The sequence below is a fragment of the Pinus tabuliformis genome, chromosome 2_2, assembly GCF_031772625.1.
Source record: "Pinus tabuliformis cultivar Carrire ecotype Pingquan chromosome 2_2, CPIR1, whole genome shotgun sequence".
NCBI lineage: Eukaryota > Viridiplantae > Streptophyta > Pinopsida > Pinales > Pinaceae > Pinus > Pinus tabuliformis.
Window position 1 is genome coordinate 1,309,695,744 of NC_142300.1, and position 11,683 is coordinate 1,309,707,426.

Below are 11,683 nucleotides of genomic sequence, written 5' to 3' on the forward strand. Positions count from 1 at the left end.
ATTGTTATGATAATGATAGGTTTGAGACTCTAATCTTAGACCTCATATCCTAATATCTAGGGAGTGGTTGAAACCACCCCGTCAGTGTGAAAGCCTATATATTTGAGGCTCATCTGACTCAATGGAACAAGTGGGCTTGTATGAATCTTTATACACTCTCCAGGTATCTCACCTAGAGAGCCATTTAGTTTATATTTAATATATATTTAGTTTTTATCAGTATGATGTTTGCAACGAATACCATACCATGATGAGCACATTTTCTCGGATTTCTCCATTGTCCAGTTGGAGAGGATACCAAATGTATTTGATATGACAGATACCAGTTACTCTCATTTACATGATGAGGGGAATTACTTATAATAGATTAAAAATCTAGGAAAAAATAATTTGATGAAGAATTATGTATAATGTTGATTTAAGGAGGAAAATTTTACAGTTTTTCAAAATACAATAAGTCTAAACATTTGATGTTGCATCCAAGGAAGGACTATATTTTTAAGCTATCTTGGAAAAACCAAATGTTTTCGAAAGCAATTTATTTTTAACTATGCACCGTAATTTCACAAGACAATTATGCAAATGGTTATTAAACCTTCTTGTATATAATAACATCTTACCTCATTTGAGGGGTCTAGTTTGTGGGGGATTTTCGATGATATCAAATGTTTATTTTTAGCATCCTAAAAATGTTTGATGCACTGATGAGATCATGATAACTTTATGATTTTATGTTATGCAATTTATTATATATAGCATCTTTGTAGTGCTTTTTAGCTCCTCTTCCATAAGAAATTCCCCCATTGTTCACCCTCCACCACAAATGATATAAAAGAATAAAGAAAGTAGCGCATTTTTAGTCTAACCTATTTTGTCTGAGATTTTGTTAAGTATTTAATATATTTAATTAAATTTTTATTTAGAATAAATTTATAAAAATATTAAAAAAACTATTATTTATATTTTTTGATAATTTTTTATTTAAATTTTAATATCGATATAAATATGATTTCATTTTCAAGTGATATATATATATATATATATATATATATATATATATATATATATATATATATATATATATATATATATATATATATATATATATATATATATATATATATATATATATATATATATATATATATATATATATATATATATATATATATATATATATATATATATATATAGACACACACACACACACTTCCTTCAAAGAATTCAAACATCTTTCAAAGTTAAGAAATACGTTTATAAAATGGATCTATGTTTCTATTATAAATAGAAATAAACACAAGTTATTATCATTGTACATAAAATGAATATCTAGAATTAATTTTGTATTTTTAACAAAGACCAAAACTTAACTTATAGAAAATATATAGATGAGAAGTTTAGTACACTTATATTTATATAAAGCACCATGCACATAAAATAGTATAAATAGATTAAAAATAAACAAAAACAATATACATAGATTTATAATAATAAAAAAGTGTCACTTTATAAATGTTTTGTAGATTTTAAATCATCATACCAATTTATACATGTTTATATTCATACTCAACATAGGATGAGAGAATTTTTTTAATACCACATGCTTTGTTTTTTGTATAATGCATTAGAAGCTTTGAGCTTAGCAAGCTTTAATTATATAGGGAATCAATACTCCCCAAAAAGGGCTTTGGCATCATTAGGAGTACCATCCACAATTTAGCGCTATCCCATAACAAAAAGATAGCAACTACTCCTCCAATTCCAATCCCTATTCCCATCCCTAATACTATTAATGACATATGTTCATCCACATGACTTAGCCATCCCACTTTTACACTACTACTCTTAATAGCATTATCATCTTTTCTTACTTGTCTTTCATTTGTATTACATGAATCTGAAGGACATACAAACAAGCACTTATTCTTTTGGAATGAAGATACATTGAAAGTGGAAAATTGTGCCCCTATTGGGATTCAGCCACAAAGATTGTTTGATGAAACATCCAGAACAACTAGCTCATGTAGAATGGAGAGCTCTTCAAGTATTGATCCACTCATATCATTGTTTGATAGGTCCAACTGTTCCAAAGTGGATATCCTACTAAAAGATGCAAGTATTTTCCCTTCCAATTGATTATGAGATAAATTATGTAGTTACAAACAATTCATACTTCCTATGCTTGCAGGGATCTCTCCTATGAGATTATTGCAAGATAAATCAAGTATAGTGTTTTGAGGTGACAAATATAATAATGTATACCCATATCTTTTCATGCTAACTTGTAAATTGCAAATGTTCCATTATGACCATCATTTGGTATATTTGCAAATCCAGAAATCCTCTCAAGATGATCTGGTATTCTTCCACTGAATATGTTGTTGGACAAATCCAACACTTGCAAATATGTGATATTTGTGATGTGTTGAGGAATACAACCATGTAGACTATTATAGCCAAGGCTCAAAGCGCTCAAGTAATGGAAAAATGAAAAGTATTGAGGAAGCTCCCCTTTCAATCCATTTTTGCTTAAATCCAATATTTGAAGTTGGGTATAATTGGCCAAAGATGTAGGAAATGTCCCAGAAAGGTTATTAGAATAAGCAGAGAAAACCATTAGACAAGTATAATTGCCATTGCTAGTGGGAATTGATCCCTCCAAGTTGTTTTCGGAGAGGGAAATATATTCAAGATGACATAAATTGGAAAAATCCATAGGGATACTACCAATGAAGTGATTTTTAGAAAGAACTAGGGGGTTCAATTGAGTCAAAAGGGTAAGGGTTACGGGGATGCTACCGGTGAGTTTGTTTTGACAAAGATCTAGGGAGGTCAACCGAGTCAAATTGGATAGGGTCAAGGGGGATGTTACCAGTGAGCTTATTTTTAGAAAAATCTAGGTAGGTCAACCGAGTCAAATTGGAAAGGGTCATAGGGCTGCTACCAGTGAGCTTGTTTTCAAAAAGATCTAGGATGGTGAACCACTTCAAATTGGAAAGGGTCACAGGGATGCTACACGTGAGTTTGTTTTGAGAAAGATCTAGGGAGGTCAACTGCTTCAAATTGGAAAGGGTCACAAGGATGTTACCAGTGAGCTAGTTTTAAGAACCATCTACGAAGGTTAACCGAGTCAAATTTGAAAGGGTCATAGGGATACTACCCGTGAGCTTATTTTGAGAAAGATCTATGGAGGTCAACCGAGTCAAATTGGAAAGGGTCATAGGGATGCTACTTGTGAGCTTGTTTTGAGAAAGATCTAGGGAGGTCAACCGAGTCAAATTAGAAAGGGTAATAGGGATACTACCCATGTGCTTGTTTTGAGAAAGATCTAGGGAGGTCAACCGAGTCAAATTGGAAAGGGTCACAGGGATATGAGTGAGCTTGTTTTGAGAAAAATCTAGGGAGGTCAGTCAAGACAAACTACTAAGAGCTAGAGGAATGCTACCAATGAAATTGTTTGCAGAAAGATCTAGGTGGGTTAGCTGAGAGAAACTGGTAAATTCTAGAGGGATGTTATCAGTGAATCCATGTTCAAAAATATCTAGATAAGTCAATCGAGTCAAATCACTACAAGTTATAGAAATTCTATCATTAATTTTTTTTTGAGAAAGATATAACCGGCTTCCAATGAATTCTAGAGAACTCAATTGAATCAAATTTACAAAGGATATAGACATATTGCTCATAAACTTATTCGAATAAAATTCTATTTTGATCAACTTGGTAAGATTGGAAATAGGTACATGACCACCGTCAATAAACATGTTATCATAAACTATAAAATGGTTGAACTTGGTCAAATTAGTAATGGCTATAAATACGTGAGTAGTGAGGTTATTTCACCAAAGATCTAAGCTCGTCAAATTACTCAAATTGGTGATTTCATGCGGTATGTTGGTGAAACTATTTTCGTGCATCTCTAACTCAGTCAAGGAGGTCAAGTTCACAATGGCTCTAGGTATGGTTAAGCGAAGGCCAAGAGAAAGAGATTGGAGGGGAATTTGGAATATTTCAAAAGGAATATAATCCATCATGTTCATATTGTCACGAGAAAATGAGAGGTGTCTCAGTTGTGTCAAATTTCCCAACTGACGTGGTATACTGCCCGTGAAATTGTTGTATTTTAGAGCTAGGGACTTTAGTTTCTTCAACATGCCCAATTCTACTATTATAGAATCTGATAGTTTATTGTCCCTCAAATCAGGTGCTCGCAACACTTTAAGCTAGACCAATTCCATTGGAATAGAACCTGAGAGCTGATTGTCGATTAAGTCAAGAGCTCGCAAACCTTTAAGATGGTGAAACTTGGCTAGAATTCTTCCTATGGAATAATTATCAGAAAGAATGATTCAAAGAGTGCAAAAAAAATAAATCAAAGAGTGAAATAAGGTTGTGGTAAAGGGTACTTTCCAAGAGCATAAATGAAAGGTCTATGATGACCACTATCTTGGTATGATGTCAGCAGTGAATATTATACCATGACAAGCACATGTTCTCCAAGTTCTCCGAGTTCTCTGCCTATTTTTCTATACTACCAAAAAAAATACATTTTTGTTTGTGGAAACGCCTACAAAGACATATGGATTATTTTTTTATTGGTACACCTAACTAATTCTTATTTAAGCTAAGTGTCAAAGGGAGTTATTTCATGCTCCATTATATTTTTTAGGTTGTAATTTGATTATATAGAAAATTGTAACCTAATTTCATTACCGTTTGATAGAAACTCTATTTCTAATGCAATTTTTAGACTTTTCTAGTTACTATTCTATCTTTATGTTGTAAAATAAACAATGATCATGAGTAGGAAATATGTGATAGGCTAGTTCACATACCCTCTTCTCATAAGCTTTGTCATCTGTTTCTTATTCTTATGTTTAACTTTGTTCTATTTCAATTATTTTAACTTCTTGGTTGGTTTATAGGCTAACCATGAAGGTCTCAGGAACAAGATTTGTACTAGGATATATCTATATTAAATTTGGATCTATTATGTCATGTTGTGAAAGACATCATATAACTTGACATGTCATAAACCTGTATAGAAAAACTTCTAAAATTTTATTATGACCTTTTCTTAGTGTTCTTTCGATATTTGGAATGTCCAAATTTTATGCATATTTTCCGCGAAGTTGAAAAGCATTATAAGATATTATCTTAATGTTTATTGTGAAAAGTTGGAACATAGTAAAAAATTATAATATTTTTATTGAGGATGGAGCTGTAATGTTTTTTCTTTTGGCTATGTTTTTTTATTGATTTATGTCATAAATGCATGGATAATAATTATTTTTATAGGTTCTAAGAATATGATTCAAATTCAAGGACATTATGTGATGCCCAAAAGAATACTTGGCTTCTAAGTCAATATGGATGCATCCAAATGTAGAAGTCACAAGTTACTTGGTACATTAAACAAGGGTTTGTTGTGCTATCTTTTGACATCTAAATATATATTTTATATTAGGTTACATAGTCTTTTATATGAAAACATAGATCCTAGTTATCTCATCTTCATTTAACTCAAGGTTTCAATATATCAATGGTTGGAAACATATTTGAAATGTTCAACCTTTATGGTAGTGAATAATTGATAATGCATCACTACTCGAAGAATTTTTTATTATTTGTAATAAAATATATTTTCAATCCACCTTTGGGCTTAACATATTAATATCCTAGCACTTCATAAATGTCTAGTTTAGATGGGTTTGTTAGGGCTTAATAGATAGTAAATTATAACTTATGTACATTTAAACATATAATTAAGATGGGTCTCTGATATAATAAAGTCTCCTAATACTCTACCTCCTAATCTAGAGCACTGCATTTCTTTGAGTAGTTCAACTAGCATATAAAAAAAAAACAAAAAAAACAAAACAAAACAATAAAACAAAAAACAAAAAACAAAAAACAAAAAACAAAAAACAAAAAACAAAAGACAAAAAAAAAAAGACAAAAAAAAAAAAACAAAAAACAAAAAACAAAAAAAAAAAACAAAAAAAAAAAAACAAAAACAAAAACAAAAACAAAAACAAAAACAAAAAAACAAAAAAACAAAAACAAAAACAAAACAAAACAAAACAAAAAACAAAAAACAAAATAAAAAACAATAGAATTCACAAGTTTAGAGAGAAGATTTGAACCTGTAAAAAAAAAAAAAAAAAAAAAAATCATCTCTAAAATAGATTCCCTCTTCCATTATCTAAACTAAGTTCCTTGACCATTGTGCCATATTCAACTATGTTGATTAGTTAATCTAAAATGGAACTATAATGTATTTGAATCTTGACGATCACTAAATGTGAACTTAAATCATTAACCAACAAGTAAATTGGTCTTTATTAAATATGGTAGTGTAAATTACACAATCATGTAAATTTAATGATTGTTGTAATTAAAGTGGAAATGTCTAAAAATAGATCCAATATCAAGAGAAAATAATTTTTAACCCATTTGAAAAATAATTCCTATTAGTGAAATGCACCTTATCCAAAAAGAAATCTCTTTGAAGTTCTAATGTGATAGCTGACATTGGCCCATGATTTAAAATTTCCAAATACTTGCAATATAAAAGTACCCATTATGGGATAAATAATATTATATAAATTGTATGAGTAAAATTTATATGATATTACAAATGAGGGCCCCTTTACAAATACTTGGTCAGAGTGCCCTTTAATTTAAAGTTGAGTCTTTTAGTTAGGACATGTCCCTTCATATGTCTCATCATTAATTATAAGTTATCATTAATTGTACGTTTTTAGTTAATGCATTTATATTATTTTATATTTTTGTTCATAACAATACTTCCCCTTTAGAAATGATTTTCCTTTAAATCATAGTTATGGAAAGGATTGATGTCTTTTTCACTAGCTTGTAATATTTTTGCATCACTCTATGTTCTTGGCATTGTCATCTTTGATGATACAAGATGGTATATATTTCTAAGCACTAAGCACAATATTTTAACTCTAACATGATATAACAATCCTACTTCATTCTTTTATGGAATGTTGTGCTTACATGATTTGAAAGTTGAATTATTAATATAAATTTTAATTATATTATTATCAATATTCTTCGGCAGATGGGTTAATTTTTCTTTTTCTGGAATGATACGTATACACTTATTGTTTAAGATATTTTCCTCTATTATTTGGATGCCAATAAGGAGTTCTTGTAACATGATTTTCCTTATCATGGTTATAAATTTTTTTGGATTACTTAAGGTGTGATTTCCTTCATGTACTAATTTTGTTGGCTTTATTGATGGATCTTTAGTTGGAATTCCCATCATTTCCAAAACAACATCTGAATATGTTTTGAATTCAATTGGATTTTTATATTTCCAACCACTGAGATCAATGGGATTTTTATCTGTTCTCTTCTCCACAACTACGATATTCGAATCTTAAAATTTTGAGACTTTCATATAGATAAATTGTCATATTCTATTTTGCAAATGATCGCTCAAAATTATCAAGTTTCTTAATTACATAAGAAGATTTTAGTTATGGTTCCTCAGACATGAAATTTATTGATATTCTCATTTATAGATGTTATCCTTAATCTTTTGATACTTGAGTTTCTTATTTTCTTATGTTCTAATTTATTGAAGCAAATTTTGGTTAAGGCTTTTTAGGCAAGAATTTCCTTCAATTATTTTTATAGGTCTTCATTGAATTTCATCTTGATGCATTCCTTTTCTCTTTCTAATTTTTGTTTCATATACTTGTACAAGTAATTTTTTACTATGATATTTTAAGTTAGAATGTTCGAAATTTTTATTTATGATAACCTCATTGAATTTTCTTTACATATTTGATATTGGATTTTGAATTTATTGAATGATCACCTTTTAGGTATTTTGGTGAAGGTACGATCAAATCTGATATCATTGTAATTTCCCAAAAGGTCACTTTCCTCTTCTTGTAGGGAAAAGTGAAAAACAAAAAAACTTTGTGTTTAATATAAATGAACCCAATGCTCCAAAACAATGGTAAACTGAGAATTATGTTGATCTCTTATTTATCAAAAAATGCAACATTGAATTGAGATAGATATTCATAAGTATTAGTTGTTCCTTGCAAATCCTTCATTTCATTTCGATCCTTGCAAAAAAATCTTATTTTTCAATTATATTTGGCTTTGGAATTGATAATTAATTTTCCAAACCAATATTAATGTGATTTCCCTTATGGTTCATCCTGGTAATGACGTTAATATTTTTTTACTCAATATTTTTTTTAAATGTAAGTAACCCACAACATGCAATTGAGAAAACTTTATAAGATTTTTTTGTTTCTTTTGTAGGTTTTAACCCTGTACAGAAATTACCTGCATACAAATTCTTAAACAAAAAAAATAAACAATGCGAGAGCATAACCCATAAAACACATATGCACAGAGAGTTTTTCCCTGGATCCCAAAACCGGGACTACCAGCTTGATTTTTCATTATGTTCCTTTCAATGTTACAATACATATTTATACATGCCGAAGCATCCAATACGATGGACCGAAAAACCATCGCGTCTAATACCATGTGCGAAAATCATGCACAAAACCATAGGTAGGTTCGCCCAACCTAATATAGGGTCCACTACGTAAGTTAGTCGTGGAAAGAATATAACACAACCCAACAATCTCCCACTTGTTGTTTTCTTTCCACACGGGGCCACATGAGAGCTTAGTCATTTTTCCAGCCCTGAAACACCCATTGTTTCTCTACACCAAGAGAACTTCTCAGAGCTCACAGATTTTGTCAATGCATCTGCAGTATTCTTCAAAGTGTCCACCTTTACCAGCAACACCTTTTTGTCTTCTATCATATCCCTCACAAAGTGATACTGAACATCAATGTGCTTTGTCTTTGAATGATAAGCAGGGTTCTTTGCCAAGAAAATTGCACTTTGGCTGTCACAGTCTATTCTTATAGCTCCCTGTACTAACCCCATACTTGAACACAATCTCTGCAACCAAACGGCTTCCTTGCTTGCATGAGTGGCTGCCATGTATTCTGCCTCTGTAGTTGATAGTGCCACTACAGATTGTTTCTTACTCATCCAATTGACTGCACCTCCAAATAGGTTAAACACATACCCACTTGTAGATCTTCTCTGATCCAGATCTGCAGCCCAGTCTGCATCAACAAAACCATGAATATCCAACACTCTGTCCAATCCTGGTCTTCCTTGGTAGCACAAACCATAATCACTAGTGCCACGCAAATACCTGAAAACCCGCTTCACTGCTATCCAGTGCTCCTTCCCAGGTTTTGACATAAACCTGCTCAATACTCCCACTATATGTGCAATGTCTGGTCTAGTACAGACCATTGCATACATCAGGCTACCAACTGCACTTGCATATGGAACACGGGACATGTCCTCTTCCTTTTCTTGTGTCTTGGGACACTGTTCAGCAGATAACCTCACACCTACAGGAATAGGAACCTTCACCGGTTTACTATCCTGCATATTAAACCTCTGCAGTATTGTCTCGACATACTTCCTCTGGTTTAACCAGAGCTTCCTCTTTGCCCGATCTCTTTTAATTTCCATGCCCAAAATATAGTTTGCAGCACCAAGATCTTTCATGTCAAATTTGGAGGACAATTGGGTCTTCAAATCCTGGATAATTTCTTTGTCATTTCCAACCAGCAACATATCATCCACATACAAGACCAGATAAATAACACGGTCACCAATTAATTTAAAATACACACAATGATCTGCTTTACTTCTGGTGAAGCCAAGTCCCCATATAAATGTATCAAATTTCTGATACCACATCCTTGGTGACTGTTTTAACCCATACAGAGACTTCTTTAACTTGCATACCAGTTCTTTCTTACCCTTCACCACAAAGCCTTCAGGTTGCTTCATGTAGATTTCCTCTTCCAAATCCCCATGAAGAAATGTTGTCTTCACATCCATCTGTTCTACCTCAAAGTCAAAAGCAGCAGCAACAGATAAAAGTAATATAATAGAAGCTACCTTGGCAACAGGAGAAAAAATATCACCAAAATCAATTCCCGGCACCTGGGAATAACCTTTTGCTACCAACCGAGCTTTGTATTTCTCCACCTTTCCTTCTGCATTAGTCTTCTTCTTGAACACCCATTTGCTGCCAATGGGTTTCCTTCCAGCCGTCAACTCTACCAGATCCCAAGCCTCATTTTTGTGCAAAGATGCCATTTCATCAACCATGGCCTCTTTCCAGAGTTTTCCATCCTCTGAATCCACTGCTTCCTTCACATTTCTGGGATCATCATCAGTAACAGACAAAGCAAAATTTGAACTGAAAGAAGATGACTATACCTTTCTGGCTGCCTTCTTTCTCGACCTGATCTTCTCACAGCTGGAGTTTGTGGCTCTTCATCTTCTGATTCCTCCTCTGCTGCAGAGTCTGATTCTTCCTCCTTTGGCTCAAACTCTATCTTCTCAGGTTCCTTTGGTTGGACTTCAGATTGAATAACATCTTTTACCTCTTTGAACACCACATCTCGGTTGTACACAACCTTCCGTGTGACTGGGTTCCAAAGCTTATAACCCTTTAAACCATCCTTATACCCAATAAAAATGCACTTTTCAGATTTACTATCCAACTTGGTTCGTTTCTCCTTTGGAACATGTACATATGCATCACATCCAAATACCCTCAGATGTGAGAGAGAGGGTTTCTTACCAGTCCATACTTCTTGTGGAGTCTTATCCTCCAACGTTGATGAGGGTGATCTGTTGATCAGATAACGTGCAGTATCCACCGCCTCTGCCCAGAATTCCTGTCCTAACCCGACACCACTGAGCATGCTTCTTGCCCTTTCCATCAACGTCTTGTTCATTCTTTCTGCAACTCCATTTTGCTGAGGTGTATATGGAGTAGTCTTCTGCCGTGCTATACCACACTTCTTACAAAATTCTTCAAATTTCTTGCTTCAAAATTCTCCACCATTATCTGTCCTCAGCACCTTTATCTTCTTCTCTGTCTGATTTTCCACCAGAGCCTTAAATTCTTTAAACCTGTCAAAGACTTCAGATTTCTTCTTAAGGAAATATATCCATGTATTCCTTGAGAAGTCATCTATGAATGATACATAGTACACAGACTTACCCAGTGATGGAACCTTCATAGGTCCAAACACATCACTATGCACAAGCTCTAATATTTGTTTCGTCCTCTTACCACCAGAGGGGAAACTCACTCGATTTTGCTTCCCATACACACAATTTTCACAGAAATCAAAATCTAGAGAGCTATCATTCATACCTTCTACCATACCTTTACTATGAAGTATTCGAAGGCCCTTCTCTCCAATATGTCCAAGCCTTTGATGCCACAACATGGTCTTCTCTCCAGAGACCACTAGATTTTCTGCTCCATTTTCAGGAACCATAGAACTATTGCACCCATCAACAACAGTGCTACCTTGCAGTTTGTACAGAGTTCCAGTCCGAACTCCCCGCATCAATATCAGTGCTCCTCGAACCATCTTGCAGGTATCTTTCTCGAACACCGTCTTTACACCTGCATCATCCAACTTGCTTACAGAAATCAGATTTCTGGCCAATGCAGGAATATGTAGAACACCCGGAAGTGTTCTAACCCTTCCACCTTGCAACTTCAACTTTACTTTTCCCCGACCAATGATTCTAGCCTTCCTATCATCTCCTAAGAAG